Below are 21,692 nucleotides of genomic sequence, written 5' to 3'. Positions count from 1 at the left end.
AAACTAATTCCTAAATGCCCAAATTCTACTGTAGTAGAATATAATGCAATTGCCGAGATTCTGTTCCACAAAAGGTAAAAACGTGAAGCAAGCTGGAATGCAAATTAACTTTATATGCCTTTATTCGACAACATCCACCGTTATGTCATTCTCATGACTTGAAGATGAAACTAGGTTTCCATGTTTCTCTGTGATAAGTGGTGGGTGCATTTTTCTGAGAATGCACATCAGTTTGTCCATATGTGTAAGAAAATACTGATGCAACTTTTGACAGAAACCAAAAGCCTAATTTACACTTCAGAAATATTGCTCTCTTAGGCAATCATTTTAGGAGTGAGCAGCTACAAAATCTATAGAGTTTGTAAAACTCCTGGCTATAAATATAACTTTATTTTGAAAAATAAGTGATAAAAAGATATTTCTATACCCAGAACTATATTTCTTACACTCTCTGTCAGGCAAGTAATCTTCCAGGTGCTGAGTCAGCAGGAAATTTATTTTAGTAAGTTATATGAAGCACATTAATTTTCACCAAATCCTTAAACCTAATTCAGATATTTATATAAACTGTATATATGCTGTCCTATCACATGGTAGTGTAAATTTCCTATAATGATATTATGTCTCTGAATTCGCTTTGGTGATCAGTGTAAAAATCTGTTGTATCTTTTTATCATCATGCCTTATGTGAAGTATACTGTCCTCAAGGGATTGCAGGATTTTACAGTATCCAAACTATCATTTTCCTGTTCCCTTTAAATACACAGAATAGCATTTCCTGCAGCCATAAGTAGGCTCAAACTTCCCAGTTGTGTCCCAGAGGATAAGCCAGTTTGGATGAATTAACTGTGAGTTGAGAGAGCACCATGGGTAATGACCAGAAGAGGATATCACAGGCAAGGAAAATGTACAGTGCCAAGATTAGAAACACTTTCACCTCATGGGCCTTGGCCTGCAAAGTCAACTTGAACCTCTGGGGACTTGACATGAGGTTTTGTTTGTTTGCTTCTCTTGAGAAAATTGGTTTCTCATTTACAAGAAAATGGGTACCAAAAGGATTATAAAATAGGCCGAAGTACTTTGGGAATTCAAAATTGCTTTACCAGAGCAATGTTTGGGGGACTTGAATGTAACTGTTAATCAAACCCCAAATATATGTATATAATCCTATCTCTAGTAAACTTCATATATGAAAATGCTGGTTAAGAGAGGTCTCCTCTTCTAAATTCTTAATCATTCTCCTGTGAGGTCTTGACCTACAATCAACAAAATTATGAACATGTTTTATTTTAGGTGAATTCATTTTTCCCAAGAACAGCAAAATTAATATAAAAGCAAGTGAAAATGCTGTATTCATGAAAAATTTTTCCTTCAAGGCTTTAATTCTTTGTCCATCATGCATTCTCATCTGGGCCTACTCTGATCAACCAAAATTTACATTGCACTCCCTAAATCTCCCAGTCTCCTTTATCTACTCTTTTTTCCCTCTGGCATTCACATTTAATCGAAAAACTTATTATATTTGCTTTTTTGTCTTAGAGCATAAGCTTCGCAAGAAAGAACTTTTGTCCATTAATTATTGAGTTCTCAACAGGTCATTTTCTTTTTTGCACTTCTTTTAAGCACAGGTACTATAGCCTTTTAATCTGGATTATCTTTGCAAGGATTTTTGTATGGCAAACACTCATGGAAGAAATCACAGTATCTCCCTTGAAAGTGGAGGGGCAAATTTTTGTGTATAATAAATATAGTCTCTCTCTGCAGGTCATAAGTTGGCCTGGCCATGTTTGCTGGCATCCTATCATAAAATATTGGACGTTACTAATATTTAGCTTTTCAGGAGTGATGCAAATCCACTGTGTGCAGAGAATCCTCTGAAGTCATTCCCGCTCTGTATGGCTGACAGGGTAAGGGAAACTGGTGCCAACACACATTTATATTGCCTGCTGTGCTGTGAATAAAACCTTTCTTTATCTTTGGTCCAGGATTTGTTTCTTAACCTTCTCTATGAAATCATGGCAGGTTAACTGATGAGCTTCCATGTAGGGAAAAATCTAAGACCCTTACGGTTGTTGCTGCTAATGTAACTCAAATGCCTGAAAGTATATAGGTCATTGAAGGTACTAAATGTATGCTGAATTAATGGATATGTGAATGAATTTAAAAAAATATAGTACTTATGTGGATACATAATAATATTTGTGAAATGATAGATCTTGAAAGCCATCATTTTGGGGGACTAAAAATAAATTTATATGTTCGCATGATTGAAATGTTGCAGAATGGAATAGTTGAGAGTTAGGGCTGTTATGTCAAACAAACATGGATTGCATTTGGAGTCCATGCAACTGTGTGAACTTGAGAAAATAAACATTACTCATTCTTTCTCATTTGGAACTTAGAAGAAAAAATACTATAATGTCTACACTACTGTTGAGTTAGATGAGATAATACAGTAAGTAGCCTATTGAAGTTTATGGCTATCCTATTTCCCAGACTACTTTCTGAATCATCCTTATCCTATAAGTAATATGATTGAGAGAGTCCATAAATAACTTATGTAATAAGTCTTCTTCCCTTCTTATCTGCCAGTTGCCAGTGCACTCTGTGTAACGTGCTTCATAAAACTTCTTGAATCTGCAGCTTGATATCTTTCATCCTTCTGAAAAAAAAAAATCAGCCATTATCACATCAGGTATTGCTCTGCTTTATTCTTTTTCTTTCTCTTCCTTTCTCTCCCTCTTCTCCTTCTCTCCCTTTTCCATATACAAGGTCATATTCTAGAACTTCAGTTATATGTATCACAGACTTTTTAAAATCTGTATCCCTAGTATCTCCACTTCCTTTCACATACTTTTTTTAAACCATTTTGTCTCTCTGTGCTTCATTCCCAATATTTTCTTATTACCCATCTTTCAGTGCCTTCCTTATCTAACAACTATTAAACCCCTTAAATTCTTCCTTTTTGTTGTACTTTTTCTGTTCTAGAAATTTCATTTTCAAAAAACACGTTTCCCATCCTCTGACAAAGATTTTGACACTTTTATTTCTATTAACATGTTCAGTTATTTTAAAGTCTCTCTAATAATTCTTTATCTCAAGATCCTAATGATTTTTATTTTCTATTTACTTGGATTTGGTCTCATTTCTTACCCTTATGTGCTTGGTGATTGTTGTTTGAGTAATAAACTTTGCATTTTTTTAACTATACTGGGGGGAGGGAGCCTGGAGGCCAAGTATAATGTAATTTTCCTTCAGGGAAAATTTATATTTGCTTCTGGCAGACGGCTAGAGATACCAGCCATTTGGATCATACAATATTAGAGAATAAGGTAATGTATATTTTTGCCTTCAATCCTTGAGGGTAGTTCTATTTGTGTCTCTTTCTTAATTGTATAATGTATCCATTTGATGCTTCTGTCCAAAGTGCTTGTGATTTCCCATGGTATTGTCTGAATGAATATCCTTCAACTCTAATTTTTGTCCTGTTAGACATAGAAGACAGTTAACATTTCTCCTCTTCTTTGGTTCATAGGTGCTTTCCTGGAGTGCACAGATACCTTAAGGACAATATGATACAATATGTCCCAAAAGTAACACGTCTACATGTTTATCTCTTTTATCTCAGTGCTATAATTTTTCAGTGCCTTCAAACATATCTATACAATCTCAGCTTTTATAGATGTTTTCAGTAGATGAGTTGCCTTTACTGAAGCCCAATGCACTTCGACTTTTTCCATTTTTAGAACTTTCTCTTTATATGCAATTTAAGCAGAGCAGCAACTAATTAAGATTGGAGATAATTAATTTTTAAAACAAATTATTTATATATATATACACACACACACACAAACACACACATACACACACACACACACATGTATGTACCTGTGTGTGTATGAATTGCCTGCTACAATACCTGGAATTATATTTAAAATGCATTCCATTTATATTAAAGGGATGAAAGTATAAATAATAAACATTTTGAAAAATTTCTGGAATAATTATATATATTTTTTATATTCACACCTGTAACCAATCTTGAGAACACAGACTGTTGGAAGTAGAAATATGTCTATAAAGTTAAGGAGGAAGGAGAAGACGGATCAATCTCCAGAGCTTTTAGGAATGAACCAAATGGTGCACTGAAGTTAGTCCTAAAATTTTAGGTAACCTGGGGTTATCCAGATGAAACAAATATGTGGTGGTTTTACGGTAATTTCTTTGTGTAGCAGATCATAGAGGATTAAGTAAAGGGGCTTGGGAGGGAGAGAATCAATCATGTAGTGTGAGCGCTGATGGATGAGGGAGCTGCTGAACAAAGGGAGGAAGGAGGACGACAAGCCTGGACCCCTTGTTTGATTAGCCTGGGGCTGGCAGCCTCTTATCTGAATAATTATACTCAGGGGTGATACTCAATGAACTCTGCTTCCACTACATTTGACTGTAGATACAAACTGATAGAACAGTGTAATCAATGAATCTTCATCTCATTTAAAGCCTTACTGTCTCACCAGAGCACTCCCTTTTTGTTCCAGGAACACCCCCCCCCCATTTTATTTGAGTTTAGAGTACTTAACAATCTATAAATCGTAATTTGCTTTCCAACCCACTGACCATGACTCTCTGCACTAAATACAAGCAAAACTAAAAATCCAATTCACTGACTAAATTATTTAACAATGACAGTAGATAGTTTTTATATTGTGAATGATGTTAAAATAGCTGTCTCAATTCTGGACTCACTGAAGAATAGTATCTTTTTCAGTGAACTAAGGGGGAAGTTATATCTTAGATTTCCAATCATGTTTTAAGAGTGTATTCCTTGACAAAAACTTTCTTTTTAAGAACTTGGTCAAATTTAGGTCGAGGATATGTTTTATCTTATATGTGTAAAAGGTCATTCTCTTTCCTTCAACTGTTTGAGGTCTTTACTATGTATTTCTCCCCTCCAGGCATTATTGGGATACAATTGACATATAACATTGTGTAAATATAAGGTGTACAACGTGTTGATTTGATACACTTAAAGATCGCAAAATTAGCACACCCATCGTTTCATATAATTATCATTGTGTGTGTGGTGAGGGCGTTTAAGATCTCACTTAGTAACTTTCAAGTATATACTACGATATTGTTAACTATAGTCACCATGCTGTGCATTAGATACCCAGAACTTTTTCATCTTATAATGGGAAGTTTGTACCTTTTGACTAACATCTCCCCATTTCCCCCACACTCTACCCCTGGCAACCACCATTCTACTCTGTTTCTAGGAGTTCAGCTCTGTTAGAGTCCACATATAAAGAAGATCTTACAGTATTTGTGTTTTTCCCTCTGACTTACTTCATTTAACATAACACCTTCAAGGTCAGTCCTTGTTTGTCACAAATGTCAGGATTTTCTTTTTTACTTGTGGCTGATTATCTCATTTGCTATATCTATATATCTACATCTATATTTTCATCTGTTTATAGGTGGACATTTAAGATGTTTCCATATCTTTGAGAACATGATTTCAATTTTATATATACACCCATTTACATTCCGAGCAAAAATGCGCAAGTGTTCCTATTGTTCTACATTCTTGCCAAAACTTTTTAGCTCTTATTTTTTTTATAATAGCCATTCTAACAGATGAGAGATAATATCACATTGTGGCTTTAATTTGCATTTCCCTGATGATTAGTGATATTCACCATCTTTTAATATAACTGTTACCCATTTGTATGCCTTCTTTTGGAAAAAAAAATCTATTCAGGTCCTCTGTCCATTATTTAGTTACTGATTGTGTTTGTTTGGTTTGGTTTGGTATTGAGGTTTAGGACTTGTTTCTACATATTGGAGGTTAACCCCATATCACATAGTTTGCAGATATTTTCTCCCCTTCTCTTGGTTGCCCTTTCAGTTTGTTGATGGTTTCCTTTGCTGTGCAGATACTTTTTAGTTGGATATAGTCTTACATGTTAATTTTTGCTTTTGCTGCTTATGCTTTGGTGTCATATCCAAAAAATCATGGCCAAGTTTAATGTCCAAAAGACTTTTTCTTCTGTTTTTCTTTGTTTTATGGTTTCAAGTATTAGGTTTAAGTCTTTAATTAATTTTCATTTAATTTTTATGAGTGTTGTAACATTTCATTTTTTGTATATGTGTATCTGGTTTCGCCAGCACCATTATTGAAGAGAATTTATTTCCCCATTGAGTACTGTTCACTCCTTTGTCAAACATTACTAGATGGTGTATATAGGAGTTCACTTCTGGTCTCTAGATTCAGTTCCTTTGGTATACATGCCTGTTTTGAAAGCTAGTACCGTACTATTTTGATTACTGTAGCTTTGCAACATAGTTTAATATCAAAAAGTGTGATATCTCTGGCTTTGTTTTTCTTTCTCAGCACTTCATTGACTATTTAAGATCTTTTGTGGTTCAATATGAATTTTAAGATTGTGTTTTCTATATCTTTGAAAAAATGACTTTGGAATTTTGACAGGAGTTTTGTTGCATCTGTAGATGGCTGTGGGTATAATCATTGTAATAATAATAATTTTTCAGGATGCCTATATAAGATTTCCATTTATTTGTGTATTCTTCCATTTATTTCAGTAACATTTTAGAGTTTTCAGTGTATAGATCTTTCACTTCCTGGTTGGATTTATTCCAAACCATTTTATTTTTTTTGATGCTATTGCAAATAGGACTGTTTTCTTATTTCTTTTTCAGATACTCCATTTTTAGTGTATAGAAACAAAACTAATTAGTGTATATTGACCTGCATTCTTCAACTTTACTTAATTTGTTAATTATTTTGGAAGTCTTTATTTTTCTTGACTGATTTCTCTGGCTAGGATTTCCATTACTACATTGAATAAGAATGGTGAGAATAGACATCCTTGATCTGTTCCTAATTTTAGAGAAAAAAAAAACTTTTAGTTTTTTAGCTTTTACTATGTTGTTAGTTGAGAGCTTATCATATATGGCCTTTATTATATTCAGGTACATTCTTTACCCACTTTATTAAAAGTTTTTTTTTATCATGAAAGGATTTATATGCTGTCAAATTATATTTTGCATTTATCAAAATAACTATGATTTTTATCATTCTATTACTTTGATGTATCACATTTACTGATTTGCATATGTTGAACCTTCATCACATCCCAGGGATACATTGCTCTTGATGCTAATATATTATTCTTTTAATATGCTGTTGTATTTGTTTTGCTAATGTCAGAATTTTTCCATCTGTGCTCATCAGTGATATTGGCCCCTAGTTTTCCTGTAGTGTCCCTATCTTGCTTTGGTATCAAGGTAATGCTGGTCTTAAAAATGAGTTCAGGAGTACTCCTCTTTAGTTTTTTTTTTTTTTTTGGAAGTGTTTAAAAATTGGCATCACTTTTTCCTTTGATAGGATTCACCAGTGAAATCATCTGATCCTGGGCTTTTCTTTGGTGGAAGGCTTTTGATTACTGATTCTGTCTCATTACTTATTATTGGTCTCTTCAGATTTTCTTTTTCTTCATGATTCAGTGTTGGTAAGATATATATTTCTAGCAGTTTATTTCTTGATTAGTTGATACTTAGTTGTTCATATTAGTCTTCTATGATCTTTGATTTCTGTGGCATCAGCTGTAAGGTAGCCTTTCATTTCTGATTTTAGTCTTTTTCTTAGTCTCATTAAAGATTTGTCAATTTTATCTTTTCAAAAAAAAACAACAAAAGCTGATCTTTTGTCTTTTCTGTTTCATTTATTTCCATTACAGTCATTGTTTTTTCCTTCCTTCTGCTAACATTGGGCTTTTACATATACACACACACACACATATATATAGATACATATACACATATATAGATATATTTGTATATATATATGTACATATATACATATATGTATGTATATACATGTGTATATATGTATGTGTGTGTATATATACATATATGTGTGTGTGTGTGTGTGTGTGTGTATAAAGTTCTTTGAGATATAAAGTTAGTGGTTTACTTAAGATTTTTGTTTTGGGGCACCTGCGTGGCTTAGTTGGTTAAGCCTCCAACTTTGTCTCAGGTCATGATCCTGCGGTTGGCCCGTTGGACTCTGTGCTGACAGCTCAGAGCCTGGAGCCTGCTTCAGATTCTGTGTCTCCCTTTCCATCTGCTTCTCTCCAATATTCATTCATTCATTCATTTTCTCTCTCTCTCTCAAAAATAATAAACATTTTTTTTGTTTTTTTTTCTTGATGTAGGCTTTTACTGCTATACACTTTCTCCTTAAAACTGCTTGTTCAGCGTCCTATAGGTTTTGATGTTTTGCTTCCAGACCCATTTGCTGACAGCTTCCCCTTTGCTTTCCCAAGGGCTGTGCTAAAGTTTAAGTTTGTGGTTCTTACTGGTTCACAGATTCAAGCAGGTTTTCTAAACATGCTCACTGTCTGCCAAAGTTCACTCTCGTTGCAGTCAGGAGTCTGCACGAGGAGCCAGCCATGGGGTAGAAAGGTATGTGGATTAGGCATCTCAAGCACTGGATGGAGGCCAGTTTGGGGAATCAGTGGGCAGGGCACCCTTGTGGCTAGTGTGTGGGTCTCCTGATGGAGTTTACAATACACTTAGTAAAATCTGCATCCCTTTGATGCATTCCAGGGCACTGCTATTCTCCCCACCATTCACATCCCCACTCCTCAACCTTCACCACCTTCAGGTAACTTACAATTCAGTACTCTGGATGGGGAGAGGGAAATTGGCCTCTTTGGCAGCATGCCAAACATGTAGGAAAGCGTAGCACTCAGACCTACATATGCTCACTCCTTCATTCCCTATTGCTCTTGTGCTGTATTTGGGGAGGGTTGATAAAGTTAAAGTCAGACTGTTGCTCTTACTCTCTCAAATGCATCCAATCTCAGATCTTTTTGTTTCATTGGTGTCCTGGACCTTCACCAGATCCTGGACTTCTACAAAGGTTCTCTTGTACATGAGTGATTGTCTAAATCCCTGTTCTCAAGGGGCTTCCAGACTATAGACAGGAGGAGTGGAGCGGGTTCATAGGCCACCTCACAGTCTGCAGCTGGTACCAAGCTCTATTATTCATTGCATGGATGGGCAAGATGCTTTCTGTGTCCCTTGGTGTATGGTGCTGGTTCCCACAGCTCCCACAAAAGCACTTTTGTCCATGGAAGGATGCTAAATTTACTTGTCATTGTTGAGTAGGGGATATGTTGAAAGACATCTTCAGCCATCTTGCTTGACATACTGCTTTTTCATCAATTCTTTTTCATGAATTATGAAACTATGTGAATTTTCTCTAAGAAACTTTTAAAAATTCACAGAATACTTTTAATCAAGAAAAATATTTTAGGTATGCATATTTATATACATACGGTTCAACATCTCAAGTTCAGCATCTACAGTACCTCACTCTAAGTACACCTTCTGTTTAATTCATACAGTGTAAGTGCACATTTACTGAATTGCTTGAGGAATATTTGCTGAATTGCTTCAGCTAATTAAGCCCAAGGCATAGGTTCAATTTCCATACAGGCCAATGCTCAAAAGGAGTGACATCTTCTCTGAATATTTCTTGTATCCCTTTTCTTTTTCTCTCTTCTTCTTTTAATGTATAAATCACATCCTTTTTCTTGTTCTTTCCTTCCCTCATCTGCTTCCTCTTTGCCTCCTACATAGATTTCTTAAATTTCCTGTAACGTACAAGACATATTTATAATTCCCAAAGTATTCAGATACATGTGGCAAAAATAATAAAAGTTGCACCCTCCTCACTGTGGATTACGTATACAACATATATGTATATATTCTTGAATATAGTACATAGGCATGAAATTTGCACATCCTGCTTTACTTGAATAACTACACATTTGTCTGACATTAAGGGTAGATTATAAGAAAAATGCAAACGTAGGCAGATGTATGTAAAGTCATTTATAATAGATTCAGTATTAAGAAGAAACATGAGGATGTTTCCAAATCTGTTTTTATTGAGTCTTGACTCAGAAATATCAAATATATTTTTGTATTTTGTGAACTTTTATAGAAAAGTCTTGCTAATTTATATACATTAATTTTATATATCCAGTAGCAAAAGGCCTTTATTGACAAATATACAATAAAAGCCCTAGGGAAAGTCTTGAAAAATTTGAGTCTAAGCCACTGTTATTTCAGAGATATTTGAGATGTTTGTTTTAACTATAAATGCAGGAGCTATATACAAGTAGTTACTTATGTAGCTATATAAGTCCATTACACTGACTGCCAATGAAGTACAGCTTCGTGAATCCATTTTTAAGTTTTCGATCCATGAATATGCAGTAAAAAAAAGAGTCTCAAGATACCTTTCTTGGGCTATGTTTTCATTGGACAAATTCAGCATGTTTCAAAAGATATGCATATTTGGCTTACACTGTAGGGTGAACATATTGGTGGATTATAAAATAGACAAGCTTCATGGGCTGTTTCATTTCCAGTCTTAGTTAAATGGAGACAATTTTTAAATAAGCTAATAATAAGCACTTCTATTTTTATCCATCCTGAGTACATGACCTATGTTTCAGTTGATATATACTGCCTCTTCCTGAAGTGTGGATTAAATTTTGTTGCAGAAGTAATGAAAAGAGAGAAATAATACTTAGCTGTTGACATTCCAAAATAAAATTTGGAATCATGGCCAAGCTATTGATTTGAGAAAGTGCATTTCAGTGATCTATTCCAGAGATTTCAAATTATACAGTCTTTTAATACCTATTTAAAGGTACCTATTTTTCCATTTAAGTCTTATAAAGAGAGTTTAGAGTCAGGGGAAGGAAAAAATGAGTTGGGAGAAAGAGCATTTGAGCGTAAGAAGTTCTTTCTTTCTGGCTCTGGAGAATTCTGGAAAGAGAGAATTGATCCTGTTTCCTTTGAGGACAGGATTACCTGGTCCCAACCCAGAATACAACCATGTAAACTAGTCTTTAATATACTTCTTCCCTTTCTTTCCTGAAAGTTTGGTGGAAAGGCAGTGGAAGACAGGTATTTCAGGAACAAACCTGAAAATTCCTCTCTCAATTAAGTATGCCTTAGGAACTCTGATATCTCAGCTCCGGAAATTGTTACTTTATGACAGCCTTTGTTTTTTTCACAGCTTCCTAAAATAATCATCAGCTTTCCACCCCAAATTACTCTATAATACACTGAGTAGATCTCTGGAATGATACATGAAAAGATCTGTGATGAAATGAAGAGAAGGGAGGGTTGGAGTTTACTCAAATATGTCAAGAAAATTGCACCTTATATGGAACTCATAGCCAAGGCAAAATAGGAAAATATAATTGAAAAGGAAGAAAGAAAAAAGTGTGAAGCCAAAGGCTTAGGTGATAAGAATACAAATACACATATCTAGTCCAGCATCACTATAAAAGCAGAGCTCATAAAAACAATCAATATCCCAGAGCCACTAGAATTGAATTATGCCTTAATCAACAGCTCTCCCTTCTCTCATCCAGTTTGATTAAAGCCCTATTATTGTATTGGCTGTTTTGGAATTAAAGATCATATGCCTCATACTTAAAATGCACTGATTTAAAGAAAGCCCAGCTACATGGCTTAACTACTAAACCTACAGCAATCTCCAGATCTTAACCACACTGAGTAGTCCTAGAGTTAGTGACAAATAATTACAAAATCTTCCCTTCAAGAGAGCCATTCAAACATGATATAATTTCATAAAATTAATACAACAAAAGTTGTTTAAACATGGCTAATATCTTTAGAATAGTCTGAGTCAGAACTCTGAAGTATTCCTAGGACCCACTAGAGGAGATTGTTAAGACTCTAATGGCTAAAAAATACCCAACAAAATTTCTGGAAATTTGGTTTCAGAACTAAGCATTACCTATTCTGAATTCAAAATATATAAAAATAAGTGTAACATAACCACATCACATTGAATTTCATGCACATTTTTTAGTCATGACAACAACATAAATGTGTTTCAATGGAGATTTCTAATTTCTATGGCCTCATCCAAATGCAATGCAAAAATGGAATGTTTGTATTATAATAGATCCCTAAGGATGAACATATGCAAATGTGACCAACACATTCCCTACCCATGTGGAACTCATAGCCTAGTAGACTTGCTTATGATACATAAAAAGGAGATAATGACATAATTAATTCTTTAGTCTATTTTCCCATCTGTGATGGACCCTCACCTCTTTTTACATGTGCTTATTTACACAAGACTGTCATTTGCATTATGAAGCTGAAAGAATGTCTATCATTGTGGTGCTCGGGTGTCATCTGGTTGTTCTTAGCCGCTGTCTATCTTAAGTAAATGAGCCCTCCTGCTTCTCCCTTCATCTACATGCTCCCCTCCCCACCCCCCACACAGAAGTATAAATGGCAGAAAACAAGAACCTTTAAAGCCCCCTGAACATTTCTTAGGACTTACACTGTTGACTTCCTAGAATTGCGGATATTAACACTAGAGGTCAAATTTATCTCCTTCTAAACATTATGTATACAGTATATCCTTATGGCATAATTTAAAGAAAATATTCATAAACTAGTATGCGTTATGGAAGATTTTAGAGACAAATATGTAACAAATGATGTTAGTGGGACAAATTCTTATTATACCACTTGGGGTGTTCAACACCAGTGATTTTTAGTGGTCCTTTATTTTATTTTTCAATCTGTCTCAATTTTGTTAGCTCCTCCATTTCCCTTTTGTCATCATTTGGCTCTTTACCAATTACCTTACTGTGGGTTCTAATAGAACTTACCAATACCATTTGTCTTGGTGCTGTGGTTGTGTGTGCATAAGTGTGCAGGTGCACATGTGGTGGGAGGGAGGTGTATTTGATATTGCAGTTATTTAGTGGTTACAAGATAGATAATGGGATGTTAGTTTCTTCTGGAATCCGTTTTGTTGAGCTATATTTTGCTAGGAATATGTACATTTTCAAATTTGTTGACATAAATATGTGAATATTTTCTTATTTTTTGAGTTCTGTATTTTATAAGGTACACAAAAGTATACATGATGAATTTTTATTTATGTGCGTGTCCATATAATTACCACCTGATCAAGATAAAAAGCAAATGCTTTTTTTGAAATTAAAAAAAAAAAAAAAGAAAATGTGGTACACCAATGGGTTTTCTTGGGCCCCTTCAGGAGTGAGTGATGCCCATCAAATTTCCATCTTTATAGATTAGTTTTGATGAATTTTGAAATTCATATAAGTGAAATAATATAGATTTTTTTTAACCAGGCTTATTTCATTCAACATTATGTCTGGGAGATTATTCATGTGTTGTCTCTCCAGTTTTTTTTTTAATTGTTGTATATAATTCTATTGTGTAAATAACTTTTTTCAAACTATTTCATGATTTCCATGTGGTTGCATAATTGAGCCTTGAATTAGAATTTTTTTTTTTGTAAGTTGTAAAAATATCAGGTATTTCTACCTATAGTTTTGTTGTGGATTTGTATTTTAGTAGTATTGTGGTCAGATAAAATAATCTGACCATATCAATCATTTCACATTTGTTGAAATTTGCTTTAAACCAAGGTTATAGTCCATTTTTAAAGTGTGCTATTTATACTTTAAGAGAATGTGTAATTTAGAGTTTTATAGTTATTCTTTAACCATCTAGCATCTAATGACTAAATACTATTGATATTGTCTATTTCCCTATAGATTTGGTCTGCATTTTCTTTTTTACTTGAGACATAATTGACATATCACCTTTTGCAAGTTTAAGGTATATAAATTATTCATATGATACATTTATATATTGCAGTAGGAGTACCACTTTAGTGTTAGCTAACACCTCTATTGAGATCTAGTGTCTTAGGAACTTTAAAGTTTATAATAAAGTATTGACTATTATTTCTATTTTATCTATTAGATTTCTAATACTTCCATATCCAGTTCCAAGTTTGTACTCTTAAAGTGTTTACCAAATTACCCCACCTCCTAGCTCCTCGAAATGAGAAACAGATTTTAAACTCTCCAAATATATTAAGGATTTGACCATATTTTTATGTATGACTTGCTGTTTTTTGCTTGATGTATTTATATGCTAAGATATTAGATAAACATTTGAATTATTATACCATTTATTGAATTTCAGTTTTTAACTATGAAATGACTTATCCTTAATAACATAATTTGCCTTAAAATTAATTTTTATGATACACCCATATAAGTTCTTTTATGTAGAAAGAACATAATAGAACAAAATATATTTATTTTTAAGAACTCAGTTAAAAATCTTTGGGTACTGCTTCTATTGATTTATTTTTGAAATGTTAATTGTATTATCAGAACTCAAGAAAGATGTCACCATGAAGTGATAAAGTACAATGATGGAAACATGTTATGTTTAGCAAACTACATCTACCATTTTGATTTAGGCATAAATTAATATAAAAGTAAATAGTCCACTGAGACTTCTATTTAAATACTAGTTTATTGCCAAAAACCAGAGTTAAGGTCCAATGATTAACTGCACCTATACTTAATGAAAAATAATCCTCCTCTTTTTTCATAGTTACCTATACCTCTAAACACACACATTTCATAACATAAATATTTTATCTTTTGAAATGTTACCTATGATACTGAGAACATAGTAATTCCTGATTCTGTGATCTCTTAAAATAAAAGAACTAAGATTAACTAGAGATCCCTAGGAAAGTGTAAATTTTTAATGAACAAAAAAGCAGTACAAATGGTCTGATATATAAGGTAACTGCGAAAGAGTGTGTGGCAAAATTTGAAGAGGAATTGCCTGCATTTATGATCATGAGTAACATCAGTGGCCAAGAGTGTTCACAGAGGCTCACCAAATTTGAATGTGAATCAATTATCTACTAGGCAATAGAGGACTACTGTGTCAATGAAAAACACTACAATTGTGATCCTTTGGCACATTTTTCTCCCAGTAATTTCAGTTTTCTTCAGTTGTTGAAAGAAAGATGAACCAAGGCTGACTATCAATAACATAATCCATTATGGCAACCACTTGGCATATGATTGGACTCCTGAGTATATCTAATGTATCCCATTAATGTACACTAGGCAAAATCTCCCATACTTTTGTCCAACCTTCCTGAAGGTTTCCTGCTAATTAGACTCTGTAGAGGCAGGCTGCATCTTCAGAATCCAGCCTTTAATGTTCCCTTTACCTATTTAGCTAAGAAGTCAGAACCTTCATTTGCATGAGAGTTTTAACTTCAAAACATGTCATTGTCTGCTTTTAGCATTTTCTCTGTAAACCTAAGAAGATAGCAAATAATACCTTTGAAGCACACTCAGTGTCTGGACCAGAAGAGATACTGAGATACTTGACAGTAGCTTATAGAAGTTATAAAAGTACACAATTGAAAGCAGTTGTTTAATTCAGGGTTTACTTTTATTTCTTAGCAAATACAGGATGCAGACCATGAGGGATGAGGGGTGTTGAATTGATAATGCTCAGAAAAATGCATGTGTCTTCATGTGTTTTCCATCCATGTGGCATAGACTGTACTGCTGTGTTTCTGAATTTTATTATTTAATTGAGCTGCGTTAGTGATATTGTATAAGACACCTAAAGATTCCAGTGATTTAACCCAGATGTGAGGGTTCAGCCAACTGAATTTTCTAGTCATTTATTTGAAAATTAGATAAAAATGGAATTTGGTTTAGATGTGCTTTGATTTAAAATTTTGCTTTCACCATGGATGTCAATTATACAAATACATTATACATTATTCACCTATTTCTCTCTTATTTTTCTTTATCCTGATGTAAACATTACTTGAATTCTTTAAAACTTGATTTAAAAATTGATCTTTATTTTGTAAAAATTATCCATGATGATTTTACACAGAATTTCATGGGAATTTATATTCATTGTTATCAATTTTTATTCATACATAATTTGCACATAAAGGAATGAGTTACTAACAGAAGTAGTCCTGAAAATGGTCAAAAGGAAAAAGGTTGGAAGGGAAATTATTGAAATAAAGACGATACTTTATAAATGTTGATCTATGAAAAATATTTTAATATACTGGTGTTACCAATATTTTGAGTTTACAATGACACTGGGAAGCAAAGATGAAGACAAATTTAGCAACTTTCAGCATCAGAATCTAACTGTTAATTGAGGTGTCTTGGCTACTGCACACAGAACTTACCTGAACTCACTGGTCCTGCTTGAAATCTGTCTCAGATGTACCATCTCCGTTTTACTGTGGACTGCTGAGAACATCTGATTTTATCACTTGACAAGTATGACAAAATTGAGCTATTCATAGATAGCTCACTTGGTGCCTACTCACCCTGGTGTCCCATGGCCAAGTGTTCTTTCTTTGCTATGATCTGGTAACACAAGGTCTGTTTATGGAAGACTGTAAAACACCCTGGTACAGAGAGCATAGACTTATCTGAAGTCCCAGGATTCTACATTGTGACTACACCACCCTCTAGAACTTTCTATGAGTTCCATATTGCATCCCTATCTACCACTGACCTTTCTAACATTCTAGGTTCTGTGAATAATATCTCCAGAAGGGCTGATTGCATTGTACCCTAACCTACTATAGTGCCTTTCTCCAAGCTCCACTCAAAGCTGGAAGCCTTCTGTGCCAATATTCCTAGGATTGCATTGCCTCCAGAATACAAAGGAAGCTACCATACAACATGTTATTTCTCCCTAATGAGGAATGCAAGATATAGTAATTGGTCTTTACTTTGAACAGGGTATTGTGACCACTGCACCCATAAAAATTGATGGCCAGTTCATGAATCTTGATAGGATTTCTCTCCCACTCTATAAGTCTTACTAAGTCTTCCATTGTTCTAGCCACCTTGATTTCTCTTTTCAATCTGCACACTGTTGTCAATGTAATAGATAAGTGTGGTTTCTTTGATCCCATACACAGTAGATTGAAAAGATCCAGATCTCTTCAGATTATATAATAACAGGGTAGAGGTGCAAACATAGCCCTGAGACAAAACTATAAATGAATATTTTCCATTCTGTGTGAATGCAAACCATTTCTGAACATCTTTTTGATTGTAATAGAAAATAGCATATTGACGAAATTAATAGCCACATACCCTGGGCTGCGGTATCTGCTCTAAAAATTACAGTACACACAACAAAACAGTTGTGATCAGGGCTTCTACTTGGTTAAGTCAGTGATAGTCTATGATCCTTCTCCAGGATCCATCTGGTTTCCAAGAGCCAGGATGGCATGTTAAATGGATTTACTACAGGCTCCAGCAAATATGATTTCTTTAGGTCTTTTAATGGTAGCATTAATCTCTGCCATTCTGGTCTATGTGATGTCTGTGCATGTTGAGTAAAGATATATAGAGTTTTTCATTTGTCATTCCTTATAATGATAGTTCTTAATCCATAAACCCGACATCTGAAAACATGAAATTAGAGTTACTCCAACCATCAAATGAATGAATTCCAACAATGCACTCAGAGTCTCCGGGAAGAAAAAAAAACACACACATACACACTCTGGCATACTGGATGGGTTTGTGGACAAAGTGTACTTACTGTTAACTAAATTTTAACAAGATTCCATTTGAAAATTATCAGAATCTGGTACACTCCAGTTATAATGGGGCCATCATGGTCCTTTGGGTCTCCAGCTGTGGGTTTCAATTCAGTTCCTATATTCGACAGTTGTCAGAATGTCTTGTCATTCCCCATTTTCTCAGATACAGTCACTTGAGTGATTGGCCATAGGTATCCAGGGGGAAAGACTGGGAAATCTTCACAGTGTATTTTCCCTTTGGTACTGCAGGGTTTTCTTCCAAGGGACTCAGTACCCTTTTTAATCAGTGGATTCTGGATCTGCAAATCAGTTCAGGTCTTACAACTGTGCAAGGGATAATAACCTTCTTTCCCCCTGGAAACAAATGTCTTCCTGCATCCTTTCTTTTGTTCTTGATTTTTTTTTTTAGTAACAGGTATTGAATGGCATTCTTGTTCTCTATTTTACCTTTATGGACACATACTACATTAACCATTTCAACTGCCCACAGATAAAATGTCCTTCCCCACTCTTTTGTAAGTTGTTATGACAATGAAGATTCCTGGTATCTAGTGGTTAAAGTGGGACCAATTGGCCCATTATCTTAGGACCTCATCATCTCCATGTATGTTTATGATAAGGCTATGTGACTGCCTTCCACAGCCAGCTCTGATTTGCAGAGCAGAATCATCACAGAATTTTTTAGTAATATTGGCATTATTTCTCCAGTGTATTCCTAATGTCCTTGATCAGTGATAGGTATCCTGAGCCTTCTTAAGGAAGATAACTCACCAGCAGATCTTCTAGCTTTACAGCATATATATCTCCCAACATGTTTACGTCCCTTAGCCTCTTTATTTCTTCCGCTACCATGTGTCAGGACAACTTAGATATTTCTACTATATTGAGTATAGGGTGTTTTTGTTTGTTTTGTGTTTTGTGTTTTGTTTTTTTTCCCCCAGGCTTATGAGAGCTATACACACAGTGAATTTTCCCTGTCATTTCAGGTCATTGCTAGTGTGTTAAGTCCCATACCTCAGGAAAGTATCACTTGCACAATAAAGTTTTTAGTATCCGGTCTTAAACTCTAGTCCTGTTGATCAAGAATCCTAAAAATCCAATGCTACAAATATTCCCCTAGCTCCAACTGTTACATGCAAACTAGCTTTTTTTTTTAAAGGTTACAAAATGCTCACCAAGTTACCATCTCTTACCATGCAAAAATATTACAATATTGATTGTATTTCCTAACTGTCCTTCTCATCCCCATGACTTCTTTATTGTATCAATTAAAGTTTGTACCTCTTAATTCCCTTAGTTTATTTTGCTATCCCACCACTCACCTCGTTCTGGTAACTTCCAGTTTATTCTCATAAATACAGAGAAATACCATTTTGATTGGTGTGAGGTGATATTTCATTGTGGTTTTGATTTGCTTTTCTCTGATGATTAGTGATATTGAGCATCTTTTCATGTGTATATCTTCTTTGGATAAATGTCTGTTCAGATCCTCTAACAATTTTCAATTGGATTATTATTATTTTTGAGGCTTAGTTGTATGAGTTATTTATATATTTTGGATATTAACCATATTAACTCCTTTATAGATATATCATTTGGAGATGTCTTCTCTCCTATTTGGATGACTGCCTTTTCTTTTTGTTGATGATTTCCTTCACTGTGCCAAAGCTTTTTAGTTTAATGTAATCCCAATTGGTTTTTTGTTTGTTTGTTTGTTTGTTTCACTTGCTCAGGGAGACAGTTCTGGGAAAATATTGGAAAGACAGTATCAATAATACTGCTTGTGTTGTAGGAGTTTTATGGTTTCAAGTCTTACATTCAAGTCTTTAATTCATTTTCAGTTAATTTTTGTGTGTAAGAAAGTCTAGTTTTATTCTTTTGCATGTAACTCTCCAGCTTTCTCATCATTTATTGAAAAAATGGTCCTTTTACCTTTGTATATTCTTACATCTGTTGCCATATATTAATTGGTCACAAGTGTGGGTTTATTTCTGGGCCCTCTGTTGAGTTCCATTGATCTGTGTCTATTTTTGTGTCAGTATCATACTGTTTTGATTGCTGTAGTTTCATGGTATAGTTTACAATTTGGGATTTGATACCTTCAGCTTTGTTCTTCTTTCTCAAGATTGCTTTGGCTATGTGGGGTCTCTTGTGGTTCCATACATATTTTACGATTACTCTAGTTCTATGAAAAAATACTATTGGCAGTTTGATAGGGATTACGTTGAATCTCTAGATTTCTTTGGACAGTTGGGACATTTTAACATTTTCATTTCTTCGAATCCACAAGCATGGTATGTATTTCCATTGATTTGTGTTGTCTTCAATTTCTTCCGTCAACGCCTTAATGACTTTGAGAGTATAGGTCCTACATTTCTTTGGTTTAGTTTGTTCCTATGTATTTTATTCTTTTTGATGTAATTATAAATGGGATTGTTTTCTTTTCTATTTTGTTATTAGCATATAGAAATACAATATATTTGTGTATATTTTGTATCTTGCAACTTTACTGAGATGATTAATTCCCATAGTTTTTTGATGGAGTCTTTGGAGTTTTCTATATATAGTCTCATGTAGTCCACAAATAGTGAAAATTTTACTTCTTCCTTAGTTTGGATGCTTTTCTTTCTTTTGCTTGTCTGATTACTGTGGCTATAACTTCCAGTATGATGATGAATAAAAGTGGTGAGAGTAAACATTCTTCTCTTGTTCCTGATCCTAGAGGAAAAACTTTCAGGTTTTCTCCATTGAGTATGATGTTAGCTGTGGGTTTTTCACATGTGGCCATTATTATGTTAAGGTATTTTCCCCTCTATACATGCTTTGTTGAGAAGTTTTATCATGACTGGAGGTTGAACTTTGTCAAATGCTTTTTCTGCATCTATTGATATGATCAAAGAGTTTTTATCCTTCATTTTGTTGGTGTAGTCTATCATGTTGACTGATTTGGGGATGTTGAACCATCCTTGCATTCTTAAACTAAATCCCACCTAATCATGGTGAATGATATTTTTAATGTATTGTTGAATGTGGTTTACTAATATGTTTTTGAGGATTTTTGCATATTCATCAGGGATATTGGTCTGTATTTTTTTTCAGTGTTTTTGTCTGGTGTAGGTATCAAGGTAATGCTGGCTCATAGAATGAATTTGGAAGCATTTATTTCTATTCTGTTTTCAGTAATAGTTTAAGAAAGACTGGTATTAACCCTTCTTTAAATGTTTAGTAGATGAGGGCTTCTTCTGTGATAACATCTAGTCCTGGGCTTTTGTTTATTGGGAGTTTTGATTATCAATTTCATTACAAGTAATTGGTCTGTTCAGATTTTCTATTTCTCCCTGATTTAGTTTTGGAAGACTGCATGATCCTAGAAATTTATCCATTTGTTATAGATTGTCTAATTTGTTGGCATATAATTTTTAAAGTAGTCTCAAAATACTTTATATTTTTGTGGTGTTGGTTGTAACTTTTCTTTCATTTCTGATTTTGAGTCCTCTCTTTTTTTCTTGATAAGTCTGGCTAAAGGTTTATCAATTTTATATTTTCAAAGTACCAGCTCTTAGTTTCATTGGTCTTTTCTATGATTATTTTTAGTCTGTATTTCATCTTTTTTTCCTTTTGATCTCTATTATTTCCTTCCTTCCTTCTAACTTTTGGTTTTATTCTTCTTTTTCTAGTTCTTTTAGGTATAATGCAATAATTTTGTAAAATTATTTACATATCTAGCCTTTTTCCTCAATTATCGGAATCAGTGCAGGCAGAACTGAGTTATACTAGGATTTAACCCTAATTTTTAGCCTGGGAGCTAGGAAAGGTGAAGGGACATGGCCCTAACTAGGCCACATACTACCTTCTGAAAAAAATGATTCTGAAATATATTCCAGTTCAACAAACTGTCTGACCCTTCCGAGAGAAGTGTTGGCTACTACCACAAGCACAGCAGGTCTAGATGAGGGTAGATGGTTGTAACATCTATATATGGTTGTAGAGGCATCCACCATATGTCCTTTTCTGAGTTTTGAGGATCATAGCTTTTCCTACCAGGGCCCTCATCTTTGCATAATAGACCTGCCTTGACTGAACATTCAAATGGTTTTGCTGCTTTGTGACTCCTGGCAGTTAGGTTTTCAGTCTACCA

General features: G+C 34.2%; 1 long non-coding RNA gene across 2 annotated transcripts; it reads right to left on the bottom strand.

The window, feature by feature from the left end:
- Positions 1 to 1,076: 1,076 nt before the first annotated feature.
- Positions 1,077 to 16,427, bottom strand: LOC121039409 (uncharacterized). 2 transcript variants are annotated; one of them, XR_005794751.1, is made up of 2 exons: positions 16,175 to 16,427; positions 1,077 to 2,662 (listed from the first exon to the last, which is right to left on the bottom strand). It is a non-coding gene; the product is annotated as an uncharacterized LOC121039409 (long non-coding RNA). The 2 variants fall into 2 exon arrangements; XR_005794750.1 differs by having other exon boundaries at positions 16,319 to 16,423.
- Between the last annotated feature and the right edge of the window lie 5,265 nt (positions 16,428 to 21,692).

The sequence above is a fragment of the Herpailurus yagouaroundi genome, unplaced genomic scaffold, assembly GCF_014898765.1.
Source record: "Herpailurus yagouaroundi ecotype Mexico unplaced genomic scaffold, PumYag 180, whole genome shotgun sequence".
Classification (NCBI taxonomy): Eukaryota; Metazoa; Chordata; class Mammalia; order Carnivora; family Felidae; genus Herpailurus; species Herpailurus yagouaroundi.
Note: the sequence above shows the minus strand (reverse complement) of the source record. Positions and strands in the feature narration are given on the sequence as shown.